General features: G+C 38.6%; 1 long non-coding RNA gene across 2 annotated transcripts in view; it reads left to right on the top strand.

The window, feature by feature from the left end:
- The window catches only part of LOC131829589 (uncharacterized), a 92,179-nt gene that overhangs the window by 42,438 nt on the left and 38,012 nt on the right, over positions 1-11,729 (top strand). Inside the window, exon 2 of one of the 2 annotated variants that reach the window (XR_009352923.1) lies at positions 10,918-11,023. The exons of the other annotated variant lie outside the window; for it this stretch is intronic. This is a non-coding gene — a long non-coding RNA (uncharacterized LOC131829589). The remainder of the gene's footprint in view (positions 1-10,917; positions 11,024-11,729) is intronic. 2 annotated transcript variants of the gene reach the window in all.

Genomic DNA, 11,729 nt, shown 5'->3' with positions numbered 1-11,729 from the left:
GGTGCCTTTTTTGGGAGGAGAAGGGTGCTGGTTTTGCAAATACAGTAGATGGGGCACAGTCAGATTAAGTGACTTGCCCGAAAGGTACTGCTTAAATCTACTTGAGTTTAAATTCCAAGTACTTTCACTCACCACCTGGGCCTCCTGGAGTAGTATTGGGGTGAGAAGAATAGTAGCAAGCAATCACTGACATTTACAGTAGGCTGCCAGTGTGCTAATCACTCTTCTTTACATCTACCAAATCATGGCCAGAGAAGCAGCTGTTCGCATCCCCATTTCACGGATGGGGCGCTGAGTTGATAAATCATTGCGCAAGACCTCTCTGCTAGTAAATGGTAAGGCCAGAGTTTGAGCTGGGCAGTGGGATCTAGAGTCCACTGCTCTTAACCAGTTTGCAATACTGCTCGCGGAAGAGAGCATTTCATGGTGAAGAAAGCAGCCCTCACTATCCGGGGTGGGGTCTAGAGGCCAGAGAAAATTTGCTCCTTCGAAGGAATGAAAGCAAATGTTCTACTATGAGGAATTCCCTTGCACTTCAGGAAAGGCAGGGGGAGCAAAAGGTGTTGAAGCGAGGCTGGTGGTGTGATGTGCTGTCATATAGAAAGGAAGGGTCTGAGTTTGGGGCAAGCTCACTGGAGGAGATGTCCTATGCTGACCGGAGGAGCAGTTTGTAGTCAGTGGTCTGGGCATGAAGAGTAGGGCAGTTAGTCCAGGGGATGAGGTAGGGATCAGTGGGAGGCGCTTGGGATCCCTGAAGGCAGCCAAGAGACCACCCACCAATGATGCCCGAGAGATGGATTCAAGGTACAGTGCAATCCACGCATGGGGTTTCCTCTCCTTCCGCAGCATGAGTCTCGAGAAGCCACTTGCTGGCTTCAATCACCTGTTGTCACCAGTACTGAGTGGTTGATTCCCTCTTTCCAATTGCCAACATCCCAAATAATAGGGCTGGAACCATATGAAACTCAACTTGAAGTTGATGCTTAGAGTTAGAATTTATTCAGAAGTCATGGTCACAAATCTGCAGGGAGCAGGCTTCCTTGTTAGAGCCGTTTGTCTTGGTCCTTCTTGGAATCTCCTGGAGAAAGATGGAGGCTGCCAATGCTCCTGGCTAGGAAGGGATGCTAAGAGAAAGTCCCTAGAAACAACTTTCTGTTCTCAACTGCCTACTTTATCTTCTTATAAATAACCTTTTTGGCCAGTGGGTTAGCAACATCTTCATTTCCAAAACTGAGTGGAACAAAAACACTTTCTTCCTAAACTCTTCACTTCTTTTTAAAAATTAAACATTTTTTGAGATAATTTAGATTCACATGCAGTTATAAGAAATAATACAGAGAAGTCTTCTGTACCCTTTAAGTAATTTCTTCCAATGGTGCTATCTTGCAAAACTATAGGAAGTATCCCAAGTGGTATATTGGTGCTGATACAGTCAAGATACCAGATGGTCCCATCGCCACAAGAATCCCCCACGTTGCTCTTAACACCCACCTGCCTCCCCTTCCCTTCCTCATTCTCCCTGCTTCCACTGACCCCTTAACTCCCCCAACTACTGATCTAGTCTCCATTTCTATACTGTTGTTGTTTCCAAAATGTTATATGCATGGAATCATAGAGTATGAAATTTTTTGGATTTGGCTTTTTCTCCCCACTCAGCATTATTCCTGGTGATTCATCCAAATTGTTTCAAGCATTAATACTTTATTCCTTTTTAATTACTGCCTGATTTTCCATGGTATGTGCTGTCACATAACCATTTACCTGTTGTAGGGCATCTGAGTTGTTCCTAGTGTTTGGCTATTACAAATAAAGCTGTTATAAAAATTCATGTATAGGCTTTTGTATGAACAAAAGTATTCATTTCTCTGAGATAAATGCCCAGGAGGGCAATTGCAGGCTTGCATGGCAGTTGCACGTTTAATTTTATAAGAAACTGCCAACTTGTTTTCCAAAGTAGCTCCACCATTTTCTATTTCTACCAGCCATTTAGGAGCGATGCAATTTCTCTGCATATTTGCCAGTATTCAATGTTGTTAGACTTGTTTAAAGTCATTCTCCTAGGTATAGGTGTAGTGGTGTCTCACTGTGGTTTTAGTTTGCATTCTCCTGTGGACTAATGATGTCAAACCTCTTTTCCTGGACTTATTTGCCATCTGAAAGTTTCTTTAGAGAAACGTCTTTTCGTGTCTTTTGCCTGTTTTTTCACTGGATTGTTTGTCTTTTTATTATTGAGCTTTAAAATTTCCTTATGTATTCTAGATACCTGTCCTTTCTAAGAAATACAGTTTTACAAATGTTTTCTCCCAGGTTAGGGAGTTGTCTTTTCAAACTTCTAACAGCATGTTTCATAGAGTTCAAGTTTTAAATTTATATCAAATCTCATTTACCAATACATGTATTGATAAATTTTAAAACACAGATAGTTGAGAATATTTCCGAAGCTCTTCAGAGAAGCTGAACTGTGTTAGGAATTTTCAAACACTCTTTCATCACTTAATTTCCCCAATGCAAAGGGAATCTTTCAAAGAGAGAAGAGAGTATGAGTTCCTTATTTCCCTTTGGACAGATATGTGTACTTATTCCAAGTTCAGGTTGTTGTTGTGGTGGTGTTTTTTTTGTGTGTGTGTGTTTTTTCCCCAGGGCTTTCTACTCATACTTTAATCGATTATGCCCACCACCCCCCTTTTAAAGCAGATGTAAACAGCAACTGAGATGGCAGATGGTAATGTAAATCTATACCTAAGAGAGCTCTAAGTAACAGCCACATATGTGCAGTGTTGAAGTCATAGACCCCTTGGCCTACAGCGCTCCCAGTGTAAGTGCAAAGAGCCATTGTGTCCATGACATGATTTGTAGGTCCAAGAGCCCTCTGATGTGTGGCTCAATTGGCTTCTGGCTTCATTCCTGATGGTTGCCTAATGGTAACTAGCTTTAAATGAATATATTTTCATTTTAATCACAAATACTCAATCTTTATGAATGAGAATGATCACAGTGATGTACATTTCCAGATAATTTATTTTAGTCAATATCTATCAAGTGTGCATCTGAAATATTTGTCTTCTGAAATCAATCTAAGGGGGTTTCTGTGTTGAGGGGTGATGGGGCTCCAGTTTCTCAATCAAGGGGGAGAGAGAAAAAGAGAGAGAGAGCATGAAAGCAAGCTGCTCAATGAAAATTTTGCAGGCGCTGGTTTTATCCCAGACATCTTGCTGGATCTCTTTGGTTGTCTCTTTTAGCACTTAGAGAGGAGAAGTAACTGTTTAGGATCAATATCTTCTGGTAAATAAGTGTCTGTGTTCTTGCTTTGGGCAGCTCTGAACACCTTTTAGCTCTTTGTGACAGAAGATTATTTGAATTGATCAATAACAAACTCTGATATCATTTATTCTCATTGGATTAAAAATTAAATTATAAAATATGCTTTATATTTCATAAATAAACTAACAAATATTTAGTAAGTGCTTGTTGAAGTAAGAGGTCACGTTATTAATTTATTAGAGATTATTGTAGATACACATGAAAATAATACAGATTCCTTTCTCTATTGTCTTTTGTGCTGTCATTTGTTGGTTTTGCTTTCTAATTAGTGCTGACCTTGTATAATGATTTGGGAAGTATTCCTGTTTTGTTTTGTTTTGTTTTGTTTTATTTCCTGGAAGAACTATGATAAGCTCATGTCATTCTATTCAAATGTTTAGTAGATTTTCCATTAAAACCACCTGGGCCCAAAAATTTATTTGGGGACACTTCAAATTACAAATTCAATTTCATTACTGATTCCAGGGCTATTTCATATTGGTTAAATTTTGACAGTTGGTAGTTTTCAAGGATTGGTCCATTTCTTCAAAGTTATTGAATGTATGAGCCTAAGCCCTTCCTTTATTATCTTTTCAACAGCTGTAGAATATGTAGAGATATTCCCTATTTCATTCTTGATACTGGTGATTTTGCCTTCTATTTTTGTCAGTCTATCTAAAGGCCTATCAAGTTTATTGATTTTCACCCACCAAAGAACTGGTTTTTGTTTTATTGATTTTCTCTATTATTCTCCTATTTTCAATTTCATTGGTTTCTCCTCTTCTGTGTATTACCTCTCTTTTTCTGCTTGTTTTGGATTTATCTTGTCCTTCTTTTACCAGTTTCTGAGTTAGGAACTTAGGTTACTGATTTGAGAACTTTCATCATTTTGAATGTAAGCACTAATGATATAAATTTCCCTCTTAACACTGATTTAGCTGCATTCCACGTATTTTGATTTGCTGTAGCTTTATTTTTATTTTTTTGTATGTACTTAAAGTTTTTTGATACTACCCTTTTGACCCATAGGTTGTTTAAAAGTATGTTATTTCATTTCCACATGTTTGCAGGTTTTCCTATTGCCTTTTTGTTGTTGATTTCCAGTTTGATTTTATTGTAGTCGGAGAGCCACTTTGCATAATCTCTATTCTTTAAATTTGGAGGTTTGTGTTACGGCCCCAAAAATAGTCTAGCTTGGTGACGGTTCTATGATTTCTTGAAAAAAAATGTGAATGGAGTGTTCTCTGTTTTTCAATTAGATATTTTTGGTTGATTGTGTTGTTTGGATCTTCAAGTTCTTTGGTAACTTTTTTTCTAGTTGCAGAGATGGGAGGGTTGAAGTCTCCAACTTTTATTATGGATTTGTCTATTTCTCCTTTCCATTGTATTAGTTTGTGCCTTATGTATCTGAGACTGTCATTTGTTGCTGAGGCAATGAGGATCGCTATATCTTCCTGATATATTAATCTTGTTATTATTTGTAATGCTCCTTTTTGTTCCTAGTAGGTTTTTGTTGTTGTTGTGAGGTTTATTTTGTATTAATATAGACACTCCTGCTTTTTAATAATTGCTTGTGGTGCATATCTTCTTCCATTTGTCTACATTCAACTCATTTATATTGCTGAATTGGAAGTAAATTGGAAGCAACATATAGTGGGTAAAGATTCTTCAGATCTCTGTTATTTGATATATTTAGACCATTTACATTTAAGATAATTACTGATAGATTAGCATTTAACTCTGATATTTTATTATTTGTTTTCTTTTTATTTCTTCTGATTCTTGTTCCTCTGTTTCTGTTTTCTTGCCTTTCCTTCAGTTCAGTTGAGCATGTTTTAGGATTCCACCTTCATTTGTTTAGAAACTGAGCATATTTCTGTATTAGAATTCTCCAGAGAAAAAGAACCAACATACATATAGAAGGGTTTTTTTTTTTTTTTTTTTTAAGGAATTGGCTCATGTAGTTATGGAGGCTGGCATGTTTAAAATATTCAGGGTGGGCTCTCAGACTAGAGACTCCATATATTCAAGTCTAAAGGCCACCTGCCAGCACTTAGGGGAAGTTATTTTTGTTCTGTTTGAGCTATGAACTGATTGGAGATGGCTCATTCACATTATGGAGTCAAAGTCCACTGTCTTAAATGTTAATCTCAGACATAAACTCATAAAAACACCCAGAAACATTCAGAATATAATAGTCTACTAGTATCAACACGAACATTTCAAGCGAAGTGTGGAAACCTGAGTTTCACTTAGGTCCCTTCCCTTTCCCATTTTTAAACATGGGATTCTCTTGAATACCAAATGGTGTTCTAATTTTTGTTTTAATAATCAAATATTATTCATAAAACTCATAAGGAAAAGTTTAGGTTCCTATAAGTGCCCATATTTCTACTCTTTTCATTGTTCTTTCTTCTTTCCTGATGCTCTGAGATTCCTTCTTTTATCATTTCTTTCTCGTTAGAAGAACTTCCTTAGGTTAAATTTTAAAGAATATATTTGCTAGCAACACAGTCTTTTAGTTTTCCATTGTCTGAGAGCGTGTTTATTTCCCTCTAATTCCTGAAGGTTAATATCACCAGGTATAGAGTTTGAAATGGATATATTTGTTTTTTCAATTCAGTACTTGAAGAATATTATGCTACTTCTTCTGGCATCTGTGGTTTCAGATGAGAAATTCACTATCATTTAAATTGGTCTTCCCCCATGTGTGATTTGTCATTTCTTTATGGTTGCTGTCAAGATTTTTCCTATGCCATATAGTTTTGAAATTATAACTTGGTACAATGCCTGGTATTAAGTTAACCCCTGGTTAGGGAGTTAAACATGAATAAGATTTGGTCCCTACCATTTAGGAGTTTGTAATCTGGTAGAAATGAAGGGAAATTGGCATAGAAAAAATGATGGACACACTGTGCATTCTAGCAGATATGAGCCAAATGCTGTGGGATCAGCAGGAAAGAAGCAAGGATCTGTTTCTTTGAAGATAGTTTGAGGTCTTTGAAAAAAGGGAAGACTGATTTCGAATGAAAGGCAGAACAAGATAATCTAAATAAAGGAATAATAACCTATTCAGCTATCCATCCATCCAACCAACTATCCATCCATCCATCCATCCATCCATCTGAACATTGAGGAATTATGTTCAGGAAGTGTGTTAGGTACTGCAGGTACCGTGGCAAATAAAATACAGTGGCAGGTACAATGTCACCACAGTCTCAAAGTTCCTTACTTGGAATATGGCAGGGGTGACAGCCAAGGACTTCCAAGTTTTGAAAGTTGGAAGAATGTAGCAATTATTTACCTGTCCTTCTGAGAAAGAACAAAAAGTTGCGGTCTTTCTGTAAGGACAGTGTTATATACAGTTTCAAGAATCATCAAATTTTAAGTAAAGCTGTGAACTATTTCTCATATTTTGGCCTCAATGATGATCTCTCCCCAGGAATATGGGTGAACTGCATTTAAATAGGGTGGGTTGGTCCCTACTTTCCAATGTGTGTTGGCTGTCTGAATGTCTCTGATGATGTGACACTCAGCTGACACTGAACCTTTCTAGTGCTTGACTGGGTATTCGATTTATCCTACCTCCCCATTTTCCACACATACCATATCTTTGATCTTTCTCTCTCTCTCTCTTAAATCTATACCTTGATTTTCTCTTATTTCTTGCAGCTGATTCAGTTCTAAGATCCACTTAGATGCTTGTCTATCTAGTCTCCAGTCTTCTATCTGGCTTATATTGATTTGTCTTATCCAGTAGAGAGTTAGAACTGCGATGTCCGTAAGCCTCATTCTGACCAAAAGGGCCATCGTCCCATTGACATTGAGCAGCATTTTGACCCCATGGGACATAATCACACTGACTGATTTTGAGCATTATTCTGATCGAAACCTCATTCACTTTGACCTAGCTACCTTTTATTAAGTGTTATTTCAATTTCCTAACTATATTCTGGTTAATTCTCATCACATCAGTATCAGGTATATGTTATGTTACAGATTTAAAACCTAACTTTCAGAGACCTAGATCACTTGTCAATGCTGAAAAGAGCAAAAGAGTGATTTGAACCCAGGTCTTTCCTGAGTCAGTGTTCTTCCCTCTACTTTGCTCTTTAATGAATGTGAAACTTCCTAGCTGCATTGGTGGTCTCTCCAAGCTTCATGCTCTTCTAGTCCCCTGCATCAATGAAACAGACCAATCTGACCTGTCGCTTGTTTCTTTCTGAAAATCAAGCTGATTTTATTCTTTTTGAGTAATATGCTCTCAAAGCTGGACATCTGGCTACTGTATAAAATGGTGATCACCACTCAGCAGAACAACAAGGGAGCCATGTGGCTTTTATTCGGTTCTTAATCCAAAGCTTTGCTTGAATATTAATTCTATCATGGCTTCTCTGATGCTCGATTAATAAGTGTACTAAAGATGAAAAACATGCTGAAAATATGCTGACTAATGCAGCTCTAAGTCATCAAGGGCGCCCGAGTGCTCTCTGGTCACTGGTTATCTCTCACAGCATGTGAGAATGAATAGGCCTGCAGAGAATGGATTCATCACCATTTCCATGCTTGCCTCCTTCCAGCTAAGCTGTTACGAGTTCTCCAAAGTTGAGACCTGCCTGAATCCTGAGAAACCTCCACCAGAGAGGCAGGAAAATAAAGGAACTGAGCCTAATTCCCACTGTGTCACCAAAGCCCGGCAAATGTTACTGCAAGTGTTCATATAAGGCTGCCTTGTTGGAGGAAACCAGCAAGGGAATTGGTGTCAGCTACCAGATGGTAATAGTGGCAGACGTGCCACACTGTTTATGGGGGCTTCTAAACACAGAGGGAGCCAGCACATATATTTTCCCAAAGGGCACATAGAATTTTAAGGTATGTGCAATGTAGTTTAAAGCTTCTGTTGCTCAGGGAGAAGTAGTTAAATGAAGGGTGATCATGTTTGAATTGTGCTACAAAAACATTAATAAGTAAGTTCATTAACTCTATGAGCATAAGGAAAAGTGTTGACTAAGGTTTTTACGATGTGGAACTTTTTTTTTTTTTTAAGTTTTGGGACTTTGCCTCTTTAGTTTCAACTGCATGAAAAATGACACACAATTTAGGAATATGTGAAAGCAAATTTTAAACTCAGCATGTATTTCAAATAGCAGCTATAACTTCTGCACTTGGTTTCAAGGAAATTACATGCCTCATATTACTACCCTCATAAAGCCCAGTGGGAAACTCTCCAGACTGTTGCCAGTGAGGAGGTCAGCTATGTGATTTCTGGCAAAGCCCTCTAGGCAGAGCTCTGGCCCCTCCTCCTGTCTACCCTGGCTTGGCAGGGGCAGCCTAGAATGCCTGCAGAAGAGTGGTCCTGGGGTGCACTCTGGTGGGAAGGGAAGGTTAGAAGATCTGCTTCTAAGCAGCATTTGCAAGCAAGCATGAGGTTATTACCACATCGTACGTTCATTTGGGTTTGGATTGATGACGCACACAGTGTGAAGACTAAGTCAACCAGCTCCTGACTCATCTAGTGTTTCCAGAAAAGCTTTTCTCACATTCCCACCACAATACAAGAAGTTACAATGATACCAATTGCCTTTGAGGTCAATTTCAAACATCTACAACTAGGATTACAGTTCATTTGATCTGATTCTGTATTACCTTTCCAACCTGGTCAACCACTACTGAGAGTACATGATTTCTTCAGTCTTCCCCACGTACATTCTTGTCTTGAGCATATAACATTCTAGGAAAGAAAGCACAAGATGTGCAATCAGAGAAAACTAGGTTCAGATTCTATCCTGTCTAGTTACACTCAAGAACACAAGCAATTTGGTTTCTGAGACTCAAGTCTCCCAGTTTTAAAATGAAGGCAGTAATACGTGTGATCAGTATTAAGAGAGAGAATACCACAGACATATCTGATATGCTTGGCTTACAGCAGTCACCTAACAATTATTCCTCCTCTTCCCTTTCCTTTGCTTCATCTTTTATTCTCACATTCCCATTCATAGTAAAACCAAGTTTAATTGGTTTTAAGATAAGAATCTCCTGGATCAACTTAGACAGAAGCTGTATCCAGAGGTTCAGCAGAACTTGGAAAATCATGTGTGAGAACATCTATAAGAGAGTAGAGCTCCATGACTATTCAAAGTGCATTCATTAAAATTGAAGTTGAGGAGAGACTTCTGCTGCCAGTTAGGCTTTAGAATGTTGCAAGGTCTTAACAATGAGAACAAACAAGATAAGCCACAAAAATCATAATTGTTATTTTTTTAACCTTGACTCCAGAGAGTCAAGGAGGCGAAGGAAGCTAAATGAGCTGAAAATTAGAGAAAGTGATAAATCTTTTGTAGGAGAAAATAGAGGAATGGCTACCTTTATCACTGGGGAAGGGAGAGGAGAAAGAATAATTCATTGTAGGTGAAAAGAATTCATAATGACTGGGTATGGGCTGGGGGTGGTGATACTGGTGAATTAGAATCCTGAAAAGGCCTGGCCAGAGAGCACTTCACTTTCCTAAGGGTTTGCCTTGAGTGCAAGAGGATAAGTAGTGTGCTGAGGGTTAGGACAAGGTCTGAGGGCTGGAGGAAAACAAAATATTCTACTTAAGACTCTTGGCACCTTCTCTAAGTTAAATGCAGTGGTCCACTCCACTGAAAGCTGTGTGCGAGGCAGGAGAGTGAAGGAAATTTTCCTTGACTTACCCGGACCATCCCTTAATACAAGGCAGGAGCCTACAGAAAGCAAGGAGCAGAGCAGGAAAACCATGAGAAATCTCTACAGCGCACTTCAGGCCTTCACCAAGTATACTTTAGAGCCTGTGAAAGACGAGAATTGGGGCAGCAGGATGGAGAGAGATCTTACAGAAATGCACAAAACCAGAAGGACTGAAAGGCAAAGAGAAGCCCTCAGTGACTCAAGCTGAGAGCTGAGCTGTTGAGCAGAGAGAGCTCTCCTGTGGTGCTGAAGGGGAGCAGCTGGACAGTGAATCTTAAAGAAATCTTGAAGTCATTAATGCATTGAGCCCAAGTCCTGGTTAAGAGAAGGTCCTTATACTGCCCTGAAAATATCTGGAGTCAGTGGTGAATGAAAGCTATGACATAGCCCCAAACCAGCTTAACCTCAAATTAGATTTATTTAGACCCCCATGTTATGGCATGACAGAAGAATATGTTTGTCTTTTCCTTGGGGCAAATATGTATTTTTTTAAGGATTTTATTTTTTTATTTATTTGAAAAAGGGCAAGAGAGCACAAGCAGGGGGAGCTGCAAATGGACAGGGAGAAGCAGTTTCCCCTCCCAGCAGGAAGCCCAAGACCTGGGGATATGACCTGAGCCAAAGGTAGATGCTTAACTAACTGAGCTACCCAGGTGCCCATTTCCTTGGGATAAATATTATTTGCTTCAGTCTCTACCGTTCTTTTACCCATGATATCTGGCATATAATAAAAAAAATGTGACACATGCAAAAAGGCAAAAAAAAAAATGACACAGGGAAACAGTAAACATGTAAATAAACATAAAATACCACTATTTTTTCCCTTTCTTTCTTTCTTTCTTTCTTTCTTTGCTTCTTTCTTTGTTTCTTTCTTTCTTTCCTTTTTTCTTTCTTTCTTTCTTTCTTTTTGAGAGAGAGAAAGAGAGAGAAAGCCTGAGTGCAGGGGGAGGAGCAAAAGGAGAGGACAGAGAAAATCTCAAGCTGACTCCATGCCTCCAAACCCAGCGTGGAGCTCAAGGTAAGGCTTGATCTTATAACCCTGAGATCATGAACTGACCTGAAATCAAGAGTCTGATGCTTAACTGACTGAGCCACCCAGGCACCTATATTTTTCTCATTTCTTAATTTATTTTATTTATTTATTTATTTATTTTTTAAGATTTTATTTATTTTGTCAGAGAGAGAGCGAGCGAGCACAGGCAGACAGAATGGCAGGCAGAGGCAGAGGCAGAAGCAGGCTCCCTGCTGAGCCCGATGTGGGACTCGATCCCAGGACTCTGGGATCATGACCTGAGCCGAAGGCAGCTGTTTAACCAACTGAGCCACCCAGGTGTCCTGTTGTTTCTTAATTTTTAAAGTGACAATTGGATACTGAAAATGTAAAGAATAACAATTTATTATTGAGATTATATATATAGAAGTAAAGTGTCTGATTACACACTAACAAAGGTTGAAGGACAGGTAACAGGAAGAATAGTGTTGTAAGGTTCTTACATTATATGTAAAATGACATAATATAATTTAAAAGTAGATTGTAATACATTAAAGTTGCATATTATAAACCATAGAGCAACACCTTAAAAAAACAAATTGGTGTGCCTAATAAATTGAGAGAAGTGAGAAAATGGAATCCCAAGAAATAATTAATTCAAAAGAAGGCAGGAATTGAGAGAAAGCAGAACAAAGAACAGAGGGGCTACTTAGTAAATATTAAGATTATAGAA

Source organism: Mustela lutreola, chromosome 4 (genome assembly GCF_030435805.1).
Source record: "Mustela lutreola isolate mMusLut2 chromosome 4, mMusLut2.pri, whole genome shotgun sequence".
Lineage (NCBI taxonomy): Eukaryota > Metazoa > Chordata > Mammalia > Carnivora > Mustelidae > Mustela > Mustela lutreola.
This window is presented reverse-complemented; position numbering and strand designations above follow the sequence as displayed.